Raw genomic sequence first — 27010 nt, forward strand, 5'->3', positions numbered from 1 at the left:
GCTTCCCCCATACAGAGCGAGCCAGGCAAAAGGAAAAGGTATCACGCTACATGGACTACATTAATCTAGTGCTCAAACCTGAAACTAAGTCTGTGCATTTAATGACTACACACTAGCCTCTGTCACAACAACTAAAATGACAGCTGGGAGATGGAAGAGGTCATAGTTTAATCAATTCTCTCTCTCTTTGTTTTACATAACTGAGGGTGATAGGCAGCTAATACATTTCACAGCCATGTGATAAATTGCACTGTCACCTGCACTTTGCCTGATACTCCTTCTTTGTCAAGGCTATTTCCACCATCCCTACTTTCACTCCAGTGCAACTGCGATAAAAGTCACAAGTGTGTCAACTTCTTTTCTCTGACAAGCGGATTTTTTCCATCAGCCTTTCTTGGGCAAAAGGATGGGGTACCTGTACTGTTAAACCACAGTAAGAACTTTCACGGCTCCAATCACAAGTTCTATGTCACTAAAAAAAGGAGTGTTTCAACTTTGCCCTGTAGCTGGTTCTTTTTGTTCCATGTCACAGAAGGGTCAAAGAAGCAGAGTTTAAAGCCATGACACTTTCGAGTAGAAAAGAATTTTAATTTTATTTTTTTTTAGTGTTAGTTTTCTCTTTCCCTAAATCTTATATAAATCAGATTCTTGTTAGACAAACAACGTTTTTACAGGTAATACGATGAAAGAGTTCTGTGGCACTTGGAAGGATGACTTTCCATTTTCATTCACATCTTTGCCATGCTTGATAAAGCAGCTATCCCAGAAGCAAAACTGAAAATCAATTCAACTTATTAAGACTCTCCCTTAGCTCTGAACAACATAAGGTGTAGTGACACCAGATGACAGGTGTATTTCCTGTAGTCCACCACTCTTCAGATGCAGGACATGGCTTCTTTCTAGCCCTAACTCATGGGTTAATGGAAACAAAAGCGGATGGTATGTGCTGGTACTGAACTGGGATACTGCCAGGGTCCTGAAGTTTAGACATATCCATGCAGAGCAGAATATAAATCAGAATAAATTCTAATTCCACAAAGGGCAATATTCCACATACATATTTGGTTAATTCATTACATTTGACACTGAACTAATATATCTCAACTGCCTCCATAAAATAAGGTTCCTAGGCACTGAAGTGCACGTGGTTCAAATTGTGGATGAGTGCTGCGCTATTTTTCTGTTCTCTGGATTCAGCCATCATAAGTAAATATAGCAGCAGCATGATTGGAAAATTGCCCACAAAGGTGGTAAAATGTAGTATTCATCCAATTTTGATATGTCCCTAAAAAACTGATAGTTGTCCTTTCTTAGAAGCCTGGAAGAATCAGGACTTGGTGACACACTTCATGAAGCAGAGCATATACCTGGAGGGGCAGGACTTCACCCCTACTTTTTCACAGGCATCCTTTTCCATCTCACCACTTCTGTCTTCACTACACTGCTGCCTTGTTTTCCTTTTTGCCCATTGCTTCTCCTAAGAGGACTCCAAAGAAGGTGTTTGATATTGAAGATCTAACCTAATTAGAAGCCAAGGTGCTATAGACTCATTTCACGGGAAGTTCAATACCAATATGCTCAGACTGTGAGCAAAATGCAAAGCTAGTGAAGCAGTCTGTCAGAGTAAGGAAATCCTGGGCAGGATAAAGGCAGGCAGTTTCTATGCCTTTGTTCTGTTCTCATAGTTTTGTCATCTCAGGATGCCAAATCCCTTCTTCTTCCCTCTTGAGTAGAGAAGAATGGCAGTAAGGAGAGAAAAGGTTTTATGCTTTACTTTGATTATTCTTCAGGGAAGTTCCATTTGGTGGAAACAAGAAAGCTCTAGGATGGTTGGCACTAAGAGGAGATGTCAAGTGCTTGCTACTCTGTATTCAGAGAGGTATTCAGAGTATCTCTCACATTTTTTTTCCCTTCACACAGTCCCTTTCCTGGAAAAAAAAAAAATACACATTCTTGATGTTTCTTCCTCTTTTTAATTCTTTGCTGCAAGACAAGATGTGATGGCAGATGGACATAGGCGAAGATTCCTTCTCATTGATTGTCTTTTCCCAGATGCACTTATTTTCTTTGAAGATCAGGCTAGAAGCCTTCCTGATCTTCATTCTACCCTGCCCATCTGAGTCTGAGAGGACATCACTCCTGACAGTCACCAAGAAAGATGCTGAGTGCAGCTGTGAACACACCACTGGATCCGTTCCCTAATATATGTTATTTTAGTGCAATTACATATGCAAGCATTCTATTGGACTACAACATGATTTAGCTAAATCGGAAAAGAGATCAATTTCAGCTAATTTCATTTGGATCACTGTTATTTGAGAATCTCAGTGGTCCTACCTGAATTGTGCCACAATCCCCAAATGAGCTATAATCCATACTTTTACACTTCTATGAGACTTAGGACATAGAAGTCTCCATAAAGCTGACAAACAAAACTTTACGACCAGTTAAGACGGAGAAAATTGTTTAGGTCACCAAATAGCACTTTCTAAACCTCAAAACCTCAGGAAAGGAACAATGCCATAGTTTCACTTCTGCCTCCGAAATGTGGACAGTGCATTAATTTACTACTTTTCAGGACCTTGGACACAGGCTGTTATCAAATGCCACCCACCACCGCCTTTCCACATTTAAACTGTTCCTTTTGAAATTACTCTTTCTATACTCAGAATAATTACAAGTAACGGATTGTTCTTCAACCTTTACCTCTCTTCTGTTTGCAAAAATCTGGATGTAAGACTGATTTTTCTTCATTTTTTTGCCATCTACAGTCAAGTCATGGAGGATGTTTCTGTTTCATTGCTGGAGAAGCTTGGCTTTCAAAATCAAGAACACTCACAATTGCAGGTCTTCATTTCCCTCCCATGACTGTTCTATGGCCTGTGCTTCCAACTGCCTCTGTCCCAGCTCACCCTCAGCTGAGATTCTGACAGAAAGGAAGAAGGAAGGAATGCAAATGCAATCAACCAAATACAAAAATTCAAGTTTGTATTTGTTGGAAACTTTTTATAGTATTTAGCTAGCTTTTCTCTTCATAGCCATGACACGAAGCCCTGGACACCAGGCAGATCATACCAGCAATGAAGATATTAACAGCATGAAAATTGTGGAAATATGTTCTTCAAGTTGTAGCTCTTTACACCAACAGCTCAAAAGCATAAGCCTGTTTTCTTTGCATCAGGTTATAAAGAAGAAAGAACAAACTAGTTAAAGCAACCATGATACAGTTATGTCACAGGTACCCAAAATTCTGCTTAGAAGTTTTTGTTTCCATGTTCTCTATTATCAATGACAGTATAGCAGGTATAAAAGTAGCCAGTGTTACTGAAAGATCTAAGGTAATACTCCTGGTGCCAGAGACCTACATGGGGAAAAAAAAAAAAAGTAATAATCACCCTTTGATTTCTGAAGTGAGCAAAGTGGATTTGGGCATCATTGACAGAGGTTGAACATGATACCCCACAAGGTAATCTTTACTGCCACTTTTCTGAGCTGTAACTGTATTTTAATGGCAGAAGTAAAAGGCAAGCAGAAGTCAGTATAATAACCAGGACTCCTCAGAGATCAGCTCTGTTCTGGCTTTGTCTCAGGCTTATCTGAGTGAGCCAGGTACTATTTTCTATTCTCATTTTAAACTTAATCTCCTCTGGTATGTATTACAAACACAGATTAGAAAGCCTTGACTTCACATGATGTGGCTGGAACAGAGGGAAAAGTAGAGGTCAAAACCATAAAAGAAGAAGCCATTAGAAATAGGAAGCTGTTGACATGGTGTAAGGAAAGCAAGAGAAAACAGAAACCAATGATCCAGGATCTTCCAAGTTGCATTCTCCAGGGTTTTCCAAAAATATTTGCTTCAGACTTCATCTACATTCTTTGTACAGATCCTCCAAAAATCTGTATGCTGGGCAAAGAAATCAGGTTCTCCCATACACAGTAATCGAACAGAGCAATCAAGCCCTTGTTTCTCAGCACTATTGGATCTGTTCTTTGTTGTCTCACTAGGAACGCAGCCCTAACAATAGCATAGGGTTCAGAATGAATCAGTCCCTGCTTGTGCTTTCAGGGACAGGATGATGCCTAAACATAATCAATGTATGCCAGCATGAATCTGGAGCAAATACTGTAAAATTCTAGTCTAGGGCTGTCAAATAACTCTGCTAATCCACTCAGTCTTCAGCTGTGTTATATTCCTTTTTTTTAAGTCCCGGCTCACTTCCCAGATGCAGTTCTCTCCCATCCCTGCATTCTCTTCCAGGCCCCAGTGAGGCTCTCTTTCATTTATGTAAAAGTTCAGCCTTGAAATTAGTTTGGAGGATATGCAATATGAGGATCTCATTCATCAGTCATGAAATTAAACAAACTTTCTTCTCACAGTATCTGATGTACTTTGAAAATTTAAAGAAGAGTATTACCAAATTTGTATTATACTTCATATCTAACCTTATCCCGTACTGAGTGACCAGAAACTTATTGTGAGCACAGGAGTAATGGGGTAGAGAAAGCACAAATCCATGGAAAAAATATTGCTCTTTTCTTTTTCCTTTCTTCTTTTGTATTTTTCTTTTCTTTTTTTTTTCTATTTCTGTCTTTTCCAAGACTATTCTTTGCTTGAAAACAATGAACTTATAAATGTGCCACTATTTCCTTGAAAGTCTAAAGAATGAGATCCCAAGAATTCACTTGTCTTTCCTGTTATCTTTTCCTCCTAACTTTCAGCTAAAAAAAAAAAATGCATCTTAGAAATTATTATTATTCTCCAGTTTGCAGGCAGGACATCAGTGCTTTTCACTTAAAAAAAGATACAAAACATGATTAGATAGAAAAGTGATGAAAAAAAAAAAGATACGAAAGGATTTAAATTCCCTTGCTCAGGACTGCATTCTCTCATGCACTGTGCACTTGGGGTCTGATCTAAAACTCACTGAAGTCAATAGAAAGACTCTTTATATTCAACGGGCTCTGGATCTGCCTCTTTCCCTTCATCTTCACCTCAGTCTAAGTCTGCAATTCACAGGAGAGTTTCCACCTCTTCAGGTAGACAGCTAATTCATGGTATTAGCTCCTACTGTTTTATTTCTAAAGAGGCAGGTGAGGTGCAGTTCCACTGAATTAGTGCTAAGCACAACTGGAAAGAACAAGTCCTGGCCCACACAACTCCACCTAAATGAGCATCACCCCACATGGCGTAAATTAAATGTGCTTGTCCTTCTTTTGGTATGGAAGTGAAGCAGGCAAAAGGTTTGGGGCTTGTGTCAGAAGCGAGCTGCATGGATTTAAATGCAGCTACTCTAACTGGTCAACTGATGTAAGCCAAACTAAGCCTCTGATATATATAGCTCTGCGTACATAACACTGCATGTATCTAAGTACACACCTTGAGTGAAATCAAAGGAACTTTGTGTGTGGCCAGTCTGGGAGAATTAGAGATACTCAGAAGATGCTGTACATCTCTGAGGATCTGGCTGCCACTCAGCTGCTACCTAGCATCAAACGTATGGTTGCTGAAACTTCAAGGATCCAAGCTATTGAGTGCCTTAGCTTCCAAAATCCTGATGAGAGCTGAGAAATACAGAAGCACAATGAATATCTCAGAGCTCAGCAAGATTAAACTCAAGGTTTTACTTCAGGGTTCTTATTAAGGTATTACGAAAGTAGCAGATAGACCTATGTACAAATGAGATTTATCACTAAGTTTGTTCTTGAAGCTGTTTCATGAACAATTCTTGCCCAGATACCACACTGAAGCAGAGTGAATGCAGGTATGGTCACCATATACTGCCATATTTCCCTTTCCCTCCAATTTCTCCCTTTTGCTTATTTATTTTTTTTTTAAGATCATACCTTCCTTCTAGTTCCTTCTATATTTTCCCCATCCAGATAAGAGCATTTTTTAGTTTTCATTGGTGTCTGTCCTGCCATATAAAATTGTACATCACGCTTTCTACCCTATGGGATAGTCAGTTTTCTGCAGGCTATAAATCAGCGTGAGCTAGAAGCTGCTGCAATTAGAGGAGACAAAGACCCAACAGCGCGCAGCTACAGACTTCAATGTTCAGATAATAAACACTAGGGATAATGGATAATACACTTCACAACACTGAGGCATGCACACTCCCACACCTAAACACACCCACCTCCATATGTACACACAGAGATGCTGTCTGCTCTACCCCAGTAGACCTATAGCTTTTGCAAAGGAAACTTCAAATGTTTAAAATTCTTGATTGAATTGTTTACAAGCTTTCGATTAGAAGAGCTTGCAAAGAGTATGCTAAAACAGAGAATTCTTGCAGGTAGTCTAAGAAGCATACACTGGAGAGAGCAAACAGGCTCTATGGACATGGTGTACTCCCTGCTCCATCACTGTTGTCCAGTCTTCTTGCTACAACTGTTCTCAGAGAGCAGTGAAACTCTCGATGCTCTGCTCTAGACTTGAGACTCATTTTCACCAGAAGCAGGGGAGGGAGCCATAGAGACGCATCAGTAATTACATCTTCAGCATAATATTTATGGACAGTTCCTAGGATAAAGAAGCCTGCAGAGGAGAAACACCCTCTTATAGGAAAGAAATTGGCTGAAGGTTTTTGGAAGCAGGCAAGGGGGTAATTCATGAGTAGCATATGGATATGAAGATGTACAGCTTGTTCAGAATGGACAGGCTAGGGAATAAGAGACAGGGCATTGCCTCGTATGTCAAGGTGTTCATGCACTTCTGAAATCCCAATTACAGTGGAAGACAGATTTGCTGACAGTGCTTGCATGGTGATTAAGACAGCAAGCAAATGAGTGCTGTGACAATACCAGTACCCACCTATATCACCAGTGGGATCAGTTATGAGGGCCTGCCAATAAAGCTGCTTCCATCTGAGTGTGTCATGTTTATGCTCTGAGCATACAGAATACCAGTAAAATCATAAGAAAAATGTTAAACATTTATATCACGGAACCAATAGGGCATTATAATCAAAAGTGTGGCAGGCTACCTGACAAGTCTCACTCCAGCATGAGGTAGAGAATGACCATTAATGAATGAGATACAGGATTACCTCCTACACTTCAGTGAGAAGGGAAAGAAAAAAGGAGAGGGGAAAAAAAAAAAAAAAAAAAAAAAAAAAGCACTTTTCTTATTTGCTGACATTGACCAGGGTCGAGGCTCTTGAACTCATTGGATCACCCCCAGATTCTGTAAGGTAAAAGAAAGGTACTCAGCAAGAGATCTGAAAGCAAATCTTCATGGGTTTACAATCATCAGGCACCCAGCTGGTATAATCAGATGATTCAGTAGGCCAGTTCTGGGTTATTACAGAGCATCAGCCAGACTAAAGGAGTGTCAGTACACTGTAATCTACTTCCAATCTACTTTTAATACCTTCAGTTGATCAGAAGCTACTGTCAATACCTTCGGAGAATGAAGAGACTTTGGGAAACAGAACTTGCAGAATGAGAGATAAAGCCAAGGTGTTCAAATAAAATGAGCAAAGATTTTGCTTGTTGTATTGTAACTGTGATGAGATTTGCAATTTGTGTTTGAGCTATGCTTTGACAGAATAACGTGGTTTTATTCGTCTTGTAACTTTGCTGAACTACAAGTATGATTTCCAGGTAAAGCTGACTCTCAAGAGGAACTCTGTTTCCTTCAAAGTCAATGAACCACCGTATCAACCAGCTTCTGTCTCACTTTGAAAGACCTTGTCAACCCAGCACAAGACATGTGGTTCTCAAGCATTAAAGCACAAATTCAGATTTTCCTTGCAAACAGTGTCCGAAGAGAAAGACACACATTTCAGAACCATATTCCTCTGACAAAAAGTGCTATCATGGAAGAGCTCCACCAAAACAGCAAGAGAATAAATCAAATGGACAAGGCTTTATGTAAATTTTCCACAGTACTCAATGGAGGTGGGTGGGTGGGTGGATGAGGATCCTTAAGAGTAGACTTAAGAACAGTCAGTTCCTGAGAAAAGGGATATAAGAACAAACAAACTATGTTACTACAAAGAAAGGTAGCAACAGTGTTAAGAGTCCAACTTGGCCATATCATAAGCTCTTTGTTGACTTCAAATGTGAGACAAAAATACACTGAAAGTTGAAAAAAATAGATTGGGTAATGACTGTAAGTGAAAGAACAGCTAGGAGTAAAGCTGGAAAAATGAATGTACAAAGTGAGATGAGACTGGCAAAAAATCACTCAGAAAAGGACAGCATTCTTTAAATTTGTTATAATAAAAGACAGCATAAAGTAAGTCCTAGTCTACTGCTCCTAAGAGAAGGAAAACCTATTGCTAGTAAGGCTGAGAAGAGAGATTTTGCATCAGTTTTCATAAAAAGGTCAACCGTGATGAATTAATGTTGTTAAGAACTAACAAAGAAGTTAAAAAAGGCCTAGAATACAAAAGGAACAGGTTAAAGAAGTTACATGGCTTAGATCTTTCCAAATGAGCTGAATCTGCTATATTCCTTCTGCAGTTCTAAGGAACTGACTCAATCAATCTCAAAGCAGTTAACGATTATTTTTTTAGAACTTAGGAAGGCCTGGTGATGAACTAGATAACTGATAGCAGGTAGTGACTATCTTTTGGCGATAGAAAAAGGAGGAGACTGAAAACAATAGACCTGTCAGCTTAACTTTAGTTCCTCAGAACAAAGAAACAATTTAGAAGCACCTATGGAGAAAAGAAGAGGTGGGTATCAGTCAACACACCTTCGTCAGGTACAAATAATTTACTTCTGTGAGAAGGTATCAGGGCAATACGCAGCAGCCAAGATTCCATAGTAAAGCTTTTGAAACTGTCTCAAATTCTCAGACCAAATAAGAAGCGTGGTCTAGATGGGCTACAGCAGGGTGAATACAGAAACTGTTTAGAAAATTGTATGCAGAAAACAGTTCTTAGTGTTCCACTGCCAAAATGCATAGATGTGCTAAATGAGCTTCAGTGGGACTCCGTCATGGATTTGGTACAATTCAATATTTTCATTAAAGATTTAGATGAAATAGAAAGTATGATAATTTGATTTGCAGATGAAACCAAAGTAAGACAAAAATTACATTAGAATTCAAAATCATTTTGACAAACTGGAAAAGCAGCCTGAAGAAAACAGCTGCAATTCAATAGGGTCAAGTACAAGTTACTACAATTAGACAGGAATAATCAATGGTACAAACACACAAATGAGGAGCAATGACTAGGTAGCATTTCTGCTGGAAAAAAAACAGTCTGCATGATTGAAGATTACCAGCTGACTGTGAGCCTGCTACTCCTTTCTGTAACAAAAATGCAAATACAATTCTGGGTGGGTATTCAAAAAAAAAAAAAAAAAAAAGAGTACCCTGGCAAGACACAGATTAATCTGTTTTGCCTTGATTCAGTACTGTTAAGCTCTCCGTTAAAAATCTGTTTCCAGTCTCAGGAAAGCAATTCAAGAGGGACTTGGTGCAACTGAAAAGGGTCCAGAAGACATCACTGAAAAGCAAATAATCTGCTCCCAATGGCTAGGCTGGATAAGGCAAAAAATAATTGGCAAGGACTTCCTGTAGCAAGATAAGACTCAGACTAGATACCTGGAAAACATGTTCTAAACATAAGGATAGTAAGAGCTGAGATAGATTGTTTGGAGAGAGTCTGGTAATTGCATTATTAGAGATCTTTAAGAAAAAATTAGACTAACATATAGGAATGTTACAGGTTAAGTAGATCTTCACTGGAGAAAACAAATGACCTGTGGAGATCCCAGCCAGCCATTAACATTCCCCACCATGGGAATATAGGAGGAATAATTTCAGTACTAAGTGGCAGAGCAGAGACAAAGGAGCAGCAGGACACTTAGAGGTCAGGTCTGCTACAGCAATGCAGGACGACTTCCACCACTTTCCACCAAGCATAGCAGGAATAGTTGCATATCAGGAATGGGATGCACTGCTGAGGTTACACAAAGAACCCAAGACTGGAAAATCAATCACTACTGGACACAGCAGTATTTAAAACCAAATCACTGTAAGGTCAGAAGACAGGAAGACGAGAAAGTACAAGCCTATATCAACATGCACGAATTGAACTGTGCAGTGTAAAAGGTAAGCTTGAATAAAACTTGCTTATACTACAGCTAAATTTAGGGAGTGTTACAGGTCAACTCCTTTCTTGCAAACTCACTCCTCTTCACGAAAAGTCTAGAGAAGACCAAAAGGAAGGGAATTAGAATGAGCTTTCACTGATGAGCTGCTAGGAACAAATAGATTAATGAAAGCTGAGTACAATACACCAGCAGCAACCAGGTTTGGCAGGGCTGCTATCACTGGGTCTTAGTTTATAGCAGTATAGATGAAGGGGACAGGCCATCTGGGCAGAGATGCCAAGTGAATCATAATGGATCAAGAGTACAGGGCTTCCCTTCAGAAGGCTGAGCTGGGAACATGGCACTGGGAATTCTTTTTCTTACCAATTTCATCTAATCTCTTCTCTTCTCTCTAAATCCCTTTTCTATTCTAGGCTTTGTTTCTCTGGAGCCACTTGTAACATTCCTTTGTTGTGACTGAAGGAAAGAAACAAAAGCAGCAGCAAAGCATTTTGCTGTATTAAAAGCACAAAGAAGAAATGTTTTGCCGACTGAATGTGGACTCTGCATTCTTAACTGTCTTCATCCAAAGCACAATAAAGTCTTCAGTTGCTTTGGGTCATATTCACAGTACAAACTGGTATTTCATCAGCCTGGTGTGGATTATACAGGACTGAATTATCACAGCATAAACTCTGAATTGTATTGTATATAGCCTATGGATGTGATGCTTCCTTTCATTTTCCCATTTGCATTTTAGCAAGGGCTACTAGTAGGTGTCATTCAACAGGGTTTGAGGAGATGGATTTCCAGCTTTCACACTGATAGGAAGAGGGGTAGACTCTAAAAAACAAAAGAGAACAGATTAGAGCCATAAACTATGCTTTTCCTATCTAGTTATAATTAGAGTTTTTCTTTTGAGGATGAAGTTCCTATAAACTCCATCAATAAGCAGGTGGAATAAACTATATCATGGCAAGCTACAGGTAGGTAAAAAATAAAGTATGCCTTCTATTTTCTAGAAATGAATTAGCTCTGGTGCTATAAAATCTCTAACAAATTGGATTAAAAAACAGACTCCTCTTACATCTTTATGCACAACAGAAATAGCACTGTTGCTGCTGGGAGATTTATTCATGTCACAACCAAAGCACTTCACATGCCCAGGAAGAGTAAGTCTTTTGGCTTTTACCTCTTGTGACATCCTCAATACATTAGCCTTTCCATCCACAGACCAGGGTATATTAGAGATTAATACAGCTCAGCAACTCAAAACACACAGATTGTCAGTCTCAGTAATCAGCCTGAAGAATTTAGAGGACAGTTGTTATTTACAGAAAGTGATAAGAGACCCAGCAGAACACTTAGCTCTAAATAAACAATGTGGAAACTTCACTACCCAGAAAGTCCTAAGTGGCGAATGCACAGCTCAGATGTTCCTGAGTGCGGTTTGATTGCATTCATGCTGAGAGATAGCAAAAGCAAAAGAAGGGAAAGCGTAAGTCAGAAAGCAGGGGGCCTTTCTCACATGGATTCACTCTCGGTGTTTAGCTCTGGTTTGTTAGTTCGTTAAGAACGCGTTACAAAAAAACAGTCTCTACACACTTATCACCAGCTCCATCGTGCAGCGTTGTGGCATTTGTTACAAGACACGGCTTGGTTACGGGGCCTTCTGGCGTTTGGGCAGTAGCAGACCTCACCCCAAGGGCTCTGCAGAGACTGAAGGGAGCTGGCAGGGCCTTTTTGCAGCACAGAGTACCAGGTAACGGCAAAGTTCTTCACTTTTCTCTGTTCCCTCCACCAGAGTCCATACTTGGCAACATGAAGGGAAACATTTCTCTTGCACAGCACTTAAGCTTATGGTGAAGTGCAAGGAACAAGACAGGCAGCGTACACCTTGTTTAAATGAGAACACTGATGTGTGGATTGCAACTTAACCCTGGGCCTGATGTGTAGATCACAAATTAACCCTGAGCCTGAGCTGCTGGCTAGCCTAAGATGGGATCATGTAGAGAAGTGTCCTGTTAGAACAACAACTAGACCGCAGCCAAGCCCTATCTCCTTAGAAACATGCAGCGACTTACCTCCAGCCCATCCTGCCACTGGGAATTTGAACAAAAAGGGCAAGCTGGGAGCCCTGAGAAGTGCAGCATGCAGAACAGTGCTTTAGCACTTCACCTTTCTTAAAACTGCATGAGGTTTCTGCTCACCCTAATGCTGGAGGGAAAAAAAAAATAAAAAAATAAAAACACTCTCCAACAAGCTGCTGCTATTCACATGAGGACTTGTGATCGAGCTCTAAATATAGCAAGGTGGCACAATAGAGAGGGCTCCCGCACTTATGTTAACACCAGGAACCAGAGCTTAGCGATTTGAATGGGCTGATAATAGCTTCCATGGCTGGGCACTTAGTGGATAGACTTTGCCAGCTGCTGAATTCCTTCCAGCAGCTTTTTTGATGCACTATTATAACTAGGCAGATGTTGGGCTAAAGTAAAACCTGACAGAGTTCAGAAATAAAATAGTGTGCCTGCCTCCCAAGACCTACCCTTGCTGATCTTTGAACTCGGTTGTTATCTTGAAGGAAAGCTTCTTCTGAACTTCAGTATGAATCTAATTAATGAGTTAATTCCCTGCTAATCTATTCTCTTCTTTGTGTCCGTTTCATGATTAATTTAGTTCCAGTGAATTTCCTTTACTGACTGCAGAGTAGAAACACATTTCCTATCCTATTAATCTCTACTTCTGACCCATCAGCAGGGGACTAAACAAGGGCAAATGCCTCCATGCTTTTATTTTCTGAGCCATTACAGGGCACAGGTGATTTCTAGAAAAGCTATGTGGGAGTAAGTAGGGAAATTCTCCAGGCATGCTGTGCTGCTACTGTAAGAGAAGATGGAGGAAGATGGTGTAACTGCTGTAAATGAGTTGAAAACTCTGCCCACTTACATCAGCCACAGATCTAGCTGAGAGGACAAGCCAGCAGGCTGCACACTGCACAGGAATGTCACTCAGATGCAAAGGATCAGAGAAACAGCCAAGCCCATACTCTGCAAAGATAAATTATGTTGAGAGAGACACAACAGGGATCTGGGTTTTGTTACTCCTGAAGTTCTGAAGCTCCCTGATCAACTTCCAAAACTATTTTCCTGGTGTGGAAGAGAAGATCTTGCTTGGAGAAGACAGACTTCTCCATTTCCCTCCACCTTCAATACTTGGGAAAAAAAAAGGAAATTTGGCCTGTTTACGCCTCTAGTTACTCTTTCAATGTTTAAGTCTTAGAATGGAGTCCTCATAATTAAAAAACAAAAACAAGCAAACAAAACAACAACAACAAAAAACATCATCTGATGTTCAAATTTAAAAAAAAAAATATATATATACCGTATTATTGGTAGAAGTACACAAACATAAAAGAAAGTAGCAGTAAGGCTGTCATTTTCCTAGGAAAGCTAAACAATTAATAACTGCCTGAAATAACGTGGGGAGTAAGCACATGGCTGCAGCTTTATACCTCTGCATCCTGTTCAGAGCTAGGCTGTTTATTTCCTTCAAGGGTTTACATCTGTTAGTATTAAGCCACACTAACAGCTCTGATGGGTTTACATGTATCTTGCTGTTGCATGCATCTCTTGAGAAAACTCAGGGATGGGAAAGGTTACCTTCCTGCAATCGCATTCCTACCCCCACAGCTCTCATGTGCCCTTCAGGGAAAAACATTTAAACAAAACAAAACAAAAAAAAAAAAAGTAAAAAGAAGCAAAACCAAAGCAGCTCGCTCCCCCCTGAACAGCACAAAATATATTGGGGCTGTGTAACATACACGGCAGAACAAGTACTGCCAGTGAGTAGCAACACAAACCTTCCATCTGATGACACGATGCTTCAAGGACATTTTTAATGATGGATCAAGGACACTGCTGTTTGAGAGTCACCTTATTTAAGTTCTATTAACTGCAGCTTTCTTAGCACGCAGATCCAGCACCCCACAAGGGATGGAGTAAAAGCGAGAAAGTACCAGAAGGCATGAGAGACATCTATGCAAACAGGTATCCTGTCTTCATGACTATTCCTGTCACACCTACAGGGGAAATAATCTCTGAAATTTCAGTAACCATCTTCCTACTGTTCCTTCACCAATAGCTGGTTATTCAGAGCCACTCTGTAAGTGGATGGAAATGCCAGACATGAGGAAAATACACTGAAAAGTGTAGAGACCTTGAGTAAGCCTATTCATTATTCCCTTTCTGATAAATTCCAGCTCATATGCCAGAGTACTCCATTTCTGAGAAGTTTAAGGAATTAGTGGATGCTTTGTTACAGACATTTGACGCTGGTGGGGTTAAATTCCTGATGGACCATGACCAACAGAGGGACCTGAGCTGGAAAAAAGAAAAAAAGATCGCAAGTTATGCAGTGATCCTGAGTACGCTGCTCCCAGTTTTGCTGTATCTTCAGGTGCTGGGTCACACATGACTAGATTTCCCAAGCAGAATGCTATACAGCCAGCAGCAGCAGTATTACGGGCTTAGCCTTCAGGCCTTGCTCTCCAAGGAGTTTCTCCACTTGGAGCTGAGGCTTTGATCCTGAACAGTACATTTGCACAATAAGACTTTGGGTATGATTTTAAGAAGTGAGAGAAAAGTGAACAAAACCCCTGCTTCTGAGTCTTATGCCTCCAATCTGCTCTTCCTTTGAAAGGGCAAAGATGCTTCAGAGACATTGTTAAAATACCTAAACCATTTTTTCAGCCTATTCCATTACTTATACTTCCACCCAAAACATTTTTATTTTTATTTTTAATCCTGAGCTCTTGAAAGTGAGGCATCACTTTGTTTGAAGTTTTCAGGATCACTTCCATGAGCTGCAAGGAGAAGGCAGGGAGAGGGGTTAGGTCTTGGTCTGCTTTTGACCTTCCATACCCATCTTTTTCAGGGCCCCTCTCTCTTCTCACTGTTCTGTGCTATCTACCAGCTGCCAGCATCACAACTCCATCCATTTGTTTTTCTAGTTTGTATTTGGTCCTTTCTAACCATCAGTAATAATAATCATTGACTTCAAGTCAGACAGATAAATACAATTAAAAAAAAAAAAAAGACATGATTTCTTATGGGCATGCACTTTCACCTGAGAGATTCTAGTTTCCTCCACATCTCCTATTTGTGGCCAGTAAATTTCCAAGGCAATAATTGCTTAAAGATAAAATGGTTTCTCCAATACATTCATCAAGTCAGGCTGATTAATCCAGGAACCTACCACCCTTCTTGAAAATACCAAACCTCAACTGCAATGCATGCAGACAGTAACAGTGAAAATATTATGAAACTGTTACTTTAACAAATGCTACGCTGTCTTTAGCAAAACCATCTTGAATTCTTGTCTTCCTATAACTTTAAAGACAGTGCATAAATAAGGAGGGTTCCAGACCGGGTGATAAAAGTACTTAGAGGCATAGAAAGACTGAAAATAAACTGAGCATCTTTCATGACCAGATGTACAAGAAGAGAGGTGATAGTTGTTTACAAAATAACTGGCAATTTGGGCACTCCCAATTATTCTCTCTTACAGCAGAGGACAAAAATGCATTTGCAAAGGTGAAAGACCAGCTGATGAAAGGAAATACTTTCTCTTTCTGCACAACACACAGCTAATCTATAAAACTCATGAGATAGCAGTGTGCAGCCAGGAGCAATATAAGATTCAAAAAGCATTAGCCACTACTACAGAAAATCAGAGCCCTGGAACATTTCATTAGACAGGATTATTGCTATTATAATTATTTGGAAAGGCTACAAATTCTCATGTTTCCAGGTATAAATAAATAAGCGTCTGAAGATCGAAAGGCATTCCCCTAGGTGGTTGGGGTAGTCTGTAATTGCCCACTATGGCAATTTCTTGCATCCCTCATCGAAATCTCTAATGTGGAGCACTGTCAGATAGAACACTTAACTGGACAAATGTACTACAATGGATCCTGTCTTCTTATGATTCACTTATTCACAGATGAAAATACAGGTTGTGTGTTACAATGAAAAATAAGTATTAATACCAGCAAAAGCCTGCCAAGATAAATCCAGGTAGCAATACTTTACCCAAATTCTTGGCTGCCCCCTGCAGGTCGACAGAAGATGAGACACTATTTTCCTATCTGAAATGGGGGTTTTGCTTGCTATTTGAATTGCATAGGACTTTTATCTTTTAATGAGATGCTGGTGCTTTATGGAAGATGCTGTAGAATGGCATCTTCAGAAACAATTCTGAAGTACAGAGTGTGATGTAAAAACTTGTTGGGCAGACTAGACAGAACAAACAGATTAGACAGAGAAATAGATAGAGAACAGATGCTTTCTATTCTTCCCCTTATTCTTCATTTCTGATGATACTGCCCTGATAGCAGAATCTTTTTCTGGCATTCAGCTGCTTCTATTGCTTATTCTGCCTTCCAACTCCAAATCCTCTTACTCTTTTTGAAATAGGGATTTAAGGTAGTAACTAACTGTTAACACTTAATAGGAAACCATTATGGTTTAACTGGTGAATAGTATGCAATAGATAAAGCTGCTGATTATGTACTTCTAAATGGTTAAAGACGTATGTGAAAATCTAACCGTAAAGCCTGTTTCTGTTACTTTGAAAATGAAACTCAACCGTCCAGAAATTAGCTTTTCATCCACTTGAAAAATAAAAGTTTTACCAAGAACAAATGGAAGTCAGAATGGGAGATGGAGCCATTCAGCAGGAAACTCCAACTGCATCGTGGGGAGAATACAGAGAGGGAATATTGCCCTAACAGCTGCAAAGGGAAAGTGTCTCTTCTTTCCTCTTCCACTGTTCAGAGTCTGCCTCTCCCCCAGCCCATGCCCTGGCGCGTTGGCTTTGCTCAGCACTTGTGGCAGCTGCCTGAGCTCTTAGCATCCACCCATGGGAGCAGAAAGAAGCCATGACTGAAACGATAGAGCCTTTGGAAAAGGAAAACATCATAACAAGCTGATATTTTATGTTTGCATTGGCCACTGCAACCCAATCTAATTATTTCAGAGCTACAGCTTTCCATAGAGTTCTGCTAACTGATCTCACCTAGCATCAATCCTTCCCCCTCCTCTACCACCACCACCACCCCACATCACAGGTCCATCTACGCTTCTCCAGGCCAGAATCAGTCCCGCAGCTCTCACATTGCACAATGACAGCAATGAGAAACCGTCAGTGCTCTGCCCTCCAACCACTGGTTGAGGGACGTGATTGTCCTGCTTCGATCTGAGCTGATGCGGCCTTACCACAAGCACTGTGTGCGGTTTTGGGCACGACAATAGAAAAAACTATGATAGAGTGTCCAAAAGGAGGGCTACAAAGATGGCGAAGAGCCTAGAGGGCAAGACATAGGAGAAGCAGCTCAGATTACTCAGTTTGTTCAGCCCAGAGAGGAGGAAACTGAGGAAAGGCCTCATGGCGGCCTGCAGCTCCCTCATGAGGGGAGCAGAGGGGCAGGTGCTGAGCTCTGCTCTCTGGGGACAGCAACAGGACCTGAGGGGACACCATGGAGCTGGGACAGGGGAGGGTCAGGCTGGGTGTGAGGGAAAGGTTCTGCACCCAGAAGGAGTGGTCAGGCACAGTAATTCTCACTAATTCTTTTCCGCAACATTACATTTAGCCTATACATCCTAATAAATCCATATGGTTGCTGACAGGATATAACGAATCATCACAGCCAACAGGGACTGGCTTATGCATTTGTATCTCCATGTGTATGTGCTCGTCCACACTGGTACATGTGTGTGCTGGGCCTTGAAACAACAACCTGCACACATTTATCTCATGTCTCACACGATAGCTCTGCCATGTCTCTCTCTCCAGTATCTCGTGTGGCAGCAAGCGTCAGGGTCTGCGTGAGTCACAGACACAATGCACTGAACAGCCGGAGCCTCTGACAGAATATACAATAGAGCGGAGATGTCTGTGGAGGTGGCTTTGGAGTGCTTTAAAAATGCTGCCGACTTTCACCTCCAAATGTGACACTTTGCTCACCCACCCACTTCACTTACAGGCTATGTGCTCCTTTTACTGTAACTCACCAGCTTTAATTACGAATTTCTGCCTTTTCTACCCCTTTAAATGTTTAGTTTCTCATTTGTCTTGCTAAATGATTTTTTTTTTTCTTTGGACGTGCTCCTAGATAGCAGTTGCATACTGTCACCACAGTACAAGAGGCCTGGTCAGACTCTCATTTGCAGGCTGGGCATCAAACCAAAAGAACCTGCAACAAGCTTTTGCCTCGAAAGCAGAAATCTCTTACATTCACTTTGCAGAAAAAGGATGCAGAGATGGAGACACAATGTGCCTAGGAATATCATTATAGCAGAACCATTTGGCTCTCCTTCACTCTTATTGTCTGAGTAACTTAAATCAGTAATGAACTTCTGACCTGGAGAAAAACTGGATCCCACTGGTGGTTTTACAGGACAGGGGTTTTAGCACCTTTTATTACTATATCTTGCCCATAACAGGAAATATTCACTTTAAACAACAGTAAGGTATGTGACACTGCCACCTTCAATGCGGTGCAGGACTATGAGGCTTTGATGCTAGTGATGGGTGAAACTCTACCTGGTTTCACAGACCCCTGGCATTCATTTCAGTTCACTTCTAAATTCTGTGATGCTTGGATATCAGAGTCCCTACTATTTTGGGTCCAAGAGGTGAAGACTCCAAATGGTAAAGTGTTTGATCCAGATAAACCAGATAAAGCCTTTAGCTCCTGTGATTTACATCCCATTACCAATTCTCCAGAACACTGGAAAGCAAAGTCCGTTTTCACCTTCAACCAGTGTAATTTTCCGTTACATAGTGTGATCCTCAAGAGACTCTTTTGGGACTTGTGGACGGATTAATTAAAGGTCACCTCAAGTGACAATTGCCAGAAAGAGAACAACTCATCAGAGGAAAAATACACCACTTCCACTAAAACATGCTTCCATCTGAGGGGCTGGAAGTGCATTTTGCCTGACTACCATCCTTGTCACTCACCCCATTGCTTCACCTGCCCTACTACAGGTACTACAGTGTTCATCACTATGAAATACGTGTCAGTTCTCTGTTTTTCACAAGGCAGAAGCTCTTTTGGGAATCATTTGGGAAAGTACCACATGGAAACAATACGATAATAAGAGCCTTGGACTTCCCTTATCACTTAACCATGTTTCCCACCGGCCCAAAGGCACAAGGATTGACACTATAGTTGAAAACAAAGGACAGAGATCACCACAGTTGCACTAAATTGCTTCCTTCTGCTATGATGACAGAGACCCAAATGTAATGCAGCTGGAGCTTCAGCCGCTGCTGAAGGTTATATGTTATATGTATATATAACATATATATGTTATACATTATATGTATACATGTAACCTATATAATGCTATATAGAATCTCCTAACCCTACCTCTTAAACATTAGATCCATGGTATATTCAGTCTGAAATCCCTCCTCCAGCTGCATTCAAAATGACCAATAGTCTAAATAGACCAATCCTCCCGCAATTCTTTGTGCCCTTCCAGAAAAGACCATCTATCCTGTTCCAGTGTCAGCACTATCCTGGTCTATAAAGGTCACCTCAGAGGAAAGTGGATATCCCTCATAATCCATTCCTTTGGGGGACACTTCAGCAATCAGCTTTATTATTCTATCCCAACATGTGAAGGGACCCAATGGCTTTCATATTTCAAGTTAGATTTTAAGGGAAAGGACTGCACCACAGAAATACAGATGCTCCTAATCAATATGAAAATGTCTAATACCAGACAGTACTATACCAATACGCCTCACAGAAAGGGCAATGCAGAGCCCATTTGTTCTGCTGGATATATACAAGTTCATTATCTGTACTCTAGTCAGATTTGTACGTGTATAGTAATTTGAATAACCTCAGACAGATATGATAGCAAGTAGTCCTTTTGTGCATATTTGAAGTTCTTTCTATGATTTCTTTCTCTGCCTTTCGCTCTTTTCCTCTCATTCCTTTCTGCTGCCATTTAAATTGCTATTATTAGCTATTAAATGATAAATTAATTACCTCTGAAATAAGCATGAATAATTATTCCCAGTCTGGCATAGCTGGGGCTGGCATTTGATAACAATCAACAAAAGCTGTGCAGCTCCCAAGGTATTTCATAATAATCATAATAAAAATCAATAGAGGGAAAACAGGGACAGCTCTAGAAAGTGTTAATGAAAAGTTGCTGAATTACAGCGGCTCACCTGTGCACAGCTACATAAAAGCCTTCTGAATACCAAATGCATTCATTATAGGCTGTATTGCTTGGCTGAACCTCCAAAGAATTCACTGGGCTCGGATTCTCACACTAACAAAGAAAAGATGCTGAAGAGGCTGGATGAGAAGGATGAAGGGATGGATAGGAGAAAGTTCACATTCTTACTTGGAAAACATGATTATCAAGGTATACAGAGACAGTAAAATCTGAAGCCTGTAATATATCCAAACCCAAAACCTGAGTTTTTTCCTTCCAATAGCAGGGACATCCAGGTTTTAGGTCAGACCCTGGAGGGCAAGGTACCACCACTCTTGTGCACCATCTGTATGAAAGATCATTGTAGAGTATTAGAAGACAACTACAGTTCAGTATTACTGAAACTCCTTACAGTGATATGGTGATATGAAACCACTCCAGAACCTAGCTTCAGTTACTCTTATAGCTGATGCATTGTGCTGATGTTAAATGTTATTATGTGCCCATTAAAGTGTTATAAGAAATACATTAGAAACTCCTTTTGTCCCATGTTCTACACCACCAATATGACAAAGCGTGGCAAACATGACACTTGCTTTATTTAGCTAAATGCAGCTCCTTGGCACTTCTTGCTCAGGCATCCAAATACAGAATCACCACATCCAGAGATGTTCATAAAGCAGTAGAAATTTTAAATTCCTTTACCAGCAATAAAATCTGTGACTAAGCTAAAAACAAAACAAAACAAAACAAAAAAACCCCACAGTATCAATAAGCAACCTCCTCTCCTGAAAGCTGGCATGAGATATTTAACGTCTACAGATGATCAAGGTAAAAAAAAAAAGTCTCAAATCTTTACATAAAGAAAAATGAGCATTCAATCAAACAGAAATCTGAATCAAAACTGTCAAATAATTCCTGCTGTTACATTCCCCAAGGAGTTAGATTCACAAACTCATGAAAGAACACTTTCAAACTTCATGCATGTGTCAGAGGACTCCTTAGAGTCCAACTGCCCAGTCTGCCTCAGGGAACCAGATGCCACGACTGCTGGAACACCCTAACTGCGAGGTGACGGGGCATTTTGCTGGGTGAAGCACTGTCTTGCGCTCAAACCTTTCAGCTGAAATTTGTTCCAGTTTACTTAATAAAAACAGACAAAATGCAACAAGGAATTAAATCCACATTCACCTGTAATTAGAGGAAGACATATGCTATCAGGCAAGGGAGCCATTTGCCATCACTGCACAGAAGTATCATGCTGCATTTCTGCTGTTCAAAGATGTCAGAAATGCCTGAAATGAAGCAAACGTTCTTTGTTCCATCTGTATTATTTTGCTGTTTGAACTTTCCTCTTTCTTGTTTGCTTCATGTCCAAAAATTCACTCTAGTTTGATCTGAATGGCATTTCGGCCACATAGCTTAAAAGATGAGTGGACTTGCTTGCACAGCCATAATCAGGGGAGGGTGAATTAGAGTGCAAGGATGGGAAATCCAACATTTCAATACCATCCAGGGTCATGATGGTGCATCAATGCACTATAGAAGAAGAGCAAGCACAGTTCCAAATGATCTGCTAATCCTTCTTGTCAATTCTTGGATTTGCCATCCACTCACCAAGCAATCTAACTCTTCTCAGTGTATGGAAGATGAAAAGATTACATCCGGACAAAGAGCCAGAATAGTGATTAAGCTTCCTGCTTTTGATTAATATCAGAGCTAGGCATATTTGCCATCTGGGATGGAGAAGGATTTGGCTCTGCTCAAGAAATGTAAGGAATGAGGAAGAAACACAAGAGATGTATAATACCTGAGTCAGCAGAAAATTCTTAATGACTTCTGAAAGGTCTGTCTCAATATGTACATGTACCATGTGTCTCCTGAACAAACTGATACTGCTGCAGTGCAAAACACTCCCAATCACAACCTGGTGGGCAGAGGAGAAGAGAATGAAGGAATACACCATCCATTCAAAACATGAGGAAGAAGGGGAAGGCACCTTTAATGAGAAGATGCTCTCGCTTTCTTAAACCTGTTTTAAGTGAACAAACAGTCACTTCCCATCTTCTTTCTGGCCATGACAAATGTGAAGTTACCTGGACAGCATTGACTTAAAACCTAATCGCTTTTACAGCAAATGAGGCATGAAACCTATTATCAAAACACATGATGTCTGAAGTACATGCTGGCGTTTCACTTTCCCAGCAGAGAGCTTCTGAACGCCTGAATTGACTACAAGGCGTGGTGGCAGGCTGGAAACGCAAAATTAGTGGTTCCTCCTGAGGCATGGCAAATGCTTGTGAGGCCAGCTTGTGCCTTTGGGAGAGGGCAGAATAAAATGTCTGTATGAGCATCTGATACATTACCGTGTTTTCTGAAGAAGGCTGTTAAAGACCAGAAAACTCTCCACACATTTGGCCTTTGACCTTGGCAGAGTGGTCCTTAAGACTGACCCTATTGCACGGAGGTGGAAAAAGGGCTATTTGATGCAGAAAAACTCCTATATAGCACTTGTGAAGAGAAAAAAAAATAAACAAACTACTAAGTTCTTAAGGTTTTGTGAAACATGAGGGTGATAATGCTTGAACAAGTGTCCCAGGAGCACAGGATGCTAATTAAAAGCTGGCTAATACCTTAAACAATTTAACCACTAGAGGGGCAGTTAGAATTTTGCTAGGATTATCAAAAGTTTGTTCCAGTCCCAAGGGCATTTATTCATTTGAAGTTTTCAGGACGTCATCTGGATGTTTTTGGAAACACTTAGATAGCCACTTGGTTTTGTCGTCATTCAATAAATGATGAGAAGCAACATATTAGATACCAATAACCTTTTGAGCATTGGTTCCAGGACCCTGTAAGCACAACATTTATAAAGCATTTACATTAGATCAATTCAGAAGTCCCTTAACTGGATTTTCCCTTGATTTAATCAGGTACAGCATTCGGTAGGAAGCACGTAGAAACTTTCTGTGGAGAGATAATATCTGAATAACAGGCCTGGAATTTACTGCAGAGGTTTCACAGTTAAAGCACTTCAGGTATGACGCAGATGAGCACTTCCAGGTGGCCCAGAAATCCTATATCACTGCAGTACCAGTGGCAATAATTTCAGGAGTTACCTGTTCATCTCTAAGGCAGGCTTAAGAAGGACATATATGTCACCTCGTAACTAGGTGGAACTTGGAATAGTCCTTGAACGAGCCTAGTTTGTATCTAGCCCTTGAGCTTTGATGACACACAGGGAGAAAGGAGCTCTTCCTGCAGCCGTCACACCTTACGGTTGTAATTTATATAATGCATGTACTGTATCTTATACTTCCTCCAACTTTTTGCATGTTTATGAGATTTGCCATACAGAACTGCTGCAGACCAGTGACAAATAGCTGTTGGGCCAACTTCATGATGTCTAAGGATTTCTGGGTCTTAGGGGAAATACTCTACTGTTCTACTAGTGGTGTAGGCCCAGAGATGGAAGTTCAGCCCCCTCTACTTATCCTCAGAGTCAGCTACTTTACTACTCTGCCTCTGCTGGGAACTTATTCCATTTGCCCTACTCACGCTTGTGAATGACTTCCATTTAGTCTTCATACTAGACTGAAGAATGCATGGGTCAGGAAGAAATTCTTGCCCACGTATTAAACTGTATTTACTTAGGTCTGCTAAAGGTTTTGTACACCTTTTTTTGGCTCATTGGAGACTGTGTCTGAACACTATGGACCAGATCTGATGTGAGAAATATCCCATTCACAGAGGAGGACCAGTCACTTCAGACCAGTTATTTTCCTGACAGCTATTACCTTGCTCTGATTCATTGACCACTGATTCTGAAAGAACTGTATAAAGGTCACAGCGGACAGTTTATTCCAGGGAAGCAGGGAGGGTCCAGCCTGCATCTTCACCTCCCTCACAGCAGTAATGAAAGAGTAAGGCTACGAAATACTCAGAGCAGAGAGAGCCTGAAGAGGAAAAGTAAAAGACACATGCAGTTATAAACCTTGACAGGTGAAAATGTTTGCTGTTGGAAGGAGATGCTGAAATGCCAAGTCAATGACACGCACACCAGACACCAGGGCAAAAGAGAGACAAATGCAGGGCATGAACTGTGGGGATTTCACAACAGAAGGGACCTCTGGCTCCATAGGTTGTGATCTATGTACCTTTGCAATGAGACATTTCATCTGGGAGCCAGCTCTATTCAGTGCTGGATTAACTTTTCATTCCATTGCTTGACCTGTCACCCAGAGTACTACAGAGATGGGCACTGAGAAATACATATTTAGGAAACACATTAGCTCGAGATAGACATATTTAACATAAGCACTGTGCAATACATCACACTGCTCACATCTGTAGCGATCAGTGCAATTTCATCCTATTTCCACAAAACAAAACCCTACCAATGAATAAAGATTGTATTTTCATCAAGGTTGAGCAATAGCAATTATTTTCTTTTGACACTGCTAGTAGGACAGTCTTTGTGACACACTTTATTTTGCCAGAAAAGCATTAGCTACAATCAGAGCTAATGCTTCCCACTTCAACATCTATGAATAATATTTCCTGGGATCAGGGTTGTACAGACTGTTGGAAAAGGGTTTACCCTCAGGGTGTTAAAAAACACCTCTGTTCACAATATAAAGCACACAAGAAAGAAATCCCACAAGGTACCCACCTAGATTGATCCTGTGTTGCACGTGCAGGCCCCAGGTCTAACTCTGCTTTGGCAAAGGCACAAAATAAATTGGGTATTTCTATCCACATTTACTCACACTTTCATAAGAAGAAAATATAGAAAGGATTCAAAGATGCCGTGCATTTTTGTGATAACCATAGAAGACAACAGAGCTGGGTTTAAACTACAGACACTTCATTCTCCTTAAACCCACAAAGACGGCACCAGCCTAGAAAAAAAGCAGAGTATAATTTCCACTGACATAATGATATGCCACCTTAAGCTGCAAGGCTCTGGTGACTTCGTTGTGCTACCTACAAGAGCAAGATTGGACTTTGTCTTTACAGAGTAAGATTAGACTGTTTGGAACCCCACAGCTCCCTCCAGATAAATGTTTTTATAGAGAATCATTTTTTACTTCAAAGTCTGTCTTATTTTATTTCAAAGTCTGTGTTGAGAGAGAGGCCTGGACATAGCTGCCCTCCTGCCCGTACCAACGTGCTCTCTGTATTCTGCATTCTTCCATTGGTTCCAGTAGGCCTCCTACTCCCTCTAAAATCAAATTATGCAATTCTCTTGGTGAGTCTCATAGAAACCCAGAGGCAAAATATTAATTTTCTGAATCAGAATCAATAGACTACACAATCATTTTCAATGAATTATTTATCAAAAAACAGAATATGCTAGCAAGCCCCTTGGTCCCTGTGTCTCTCTTTCCCCAGCCTCACACAACAAGCTCCTGCAATATGGCATATCTCTAGATAGGATTAAACAATGCAACTGTTTACCTGTTCTGCAAATGGTAACTAAATGCACTTAACCCACCAAAACTCCATAGATCTGCAATTTTACCCAGTAGAGTGAAAATGAACAAGTAACTATCACATTGCCTTTCAACAGTGGCATTACATCCCTGGATGACACTAATGCTGGGGAAAGTTGAAGGGACAGAAGGTTTTGCTTTCAGTCACCATGGCCACATTTGGAACACTACGGGAGCTTTATAGGGATTTGGAGGTTTGTTGATTTTAAAAGTACTGGTAACTAGAGAGTTTCTTACTACTATTTTGGTACAGGTCCATTACCCCACGATACTGGGAAAAAATTAAAGGAATGCCTAATAGTATGAAACCAAACAAATCAAACAGTAACAGAAAACTACACAGATCAGGGAAAGGCCTCACTGAGCTAGTGTGACTGGGTGGCTTTTTATCACTGTCTAGGGCTAATCAAGGTTCAATATTTTCCTTCCCAGAAGAGACATTATTTTATGCAAAGGCTCTTCCAGCTCTAGTTCAAAAGACTTTGATTTATATCTCAAATCCAACCACCTGGCCAGTAGTTCTCTCTATTGACACACCAACGATTTGTTGGATGGATGTCCACAGCCCTGAAATTGTTTAGGATACATGCTAATTGCTTCATTTATGTGTTCATACGTTCAAGTGAGCACAGCTATACCAAAGGAATGTCTCTATTTTTCAGGCCTCTTTTTTCATTGTCCCTCATAAACATTAAAAACCGTGAACAAGCTTGTAAGAATGGTTTCCGGCATGAGGAACAGGTGGTGGTAATGTCAGTTAAGTATTCCTGCAGGGGGAAGACTGGAAGCTTGCTATAAATTATAGGAGCATTTCTGCAACTGAAAAACTTGCTTTTCACTGATGAAGCTTGAAGCACTCTTTGATGACAAACCCACTGGGAAGCTTCAAATCATATCACATCACTAAGTTTTCTTTCTCCATTTGTCTTGGAAAAACATTATTACAAGCATATGTGCTTGCACATAGCACTAACGAGAATGCTCTAGAAAGGGTATATACATTTCCACTTCATCACCAATTCAAGCTGAAGAGTCCCATATTCTGACATTTATCTAGGCCAAAGTCCCCATATATTTATACTATGGCAAACTGAGTTGCATAAATCCCTAAAGGAAGCTAAGAAATGAATTTTGCAATTTAGAAAAACACCTCCTCAATGATCAGTAGGATACTAACTTCATCACATGCATCAAGAAGTCACCAACCTGTGTTCTAAATGT

General features: G+C 40.5%; 1 protein-coding gene across 5 annotated transcripts in view; it reads right to left on the bottom strand.

Moving 5' to 3' along the window:
• Positions 1-27010, bottom strand: part of AGBL1 (AGBL carboxypeptidase 1) — a 447272-nt gene that overhangs the window by 212125 nt on the left and 208137 nt on the right. The gene's annotated exons all lie outside the window — the stretch shown is intronic.

The sequence above is a fragment of the Anas platyrhynchos genome, chromosome 11, assembly GCF_047663525.1.
Source record: "Anas platyrhynchos isolate ZD024472 breed Pekin duck chromosome 11, IASCAAS_PekinDuck_T2T, whole genome shotgun sequence".
Taxonomy (NCBI): domain Eukaryota; kingdom Metazoa; phylum Chordata; class Aves; order Anseriformes; family Anatidae; genus Anas; species Anas platyrhynchos.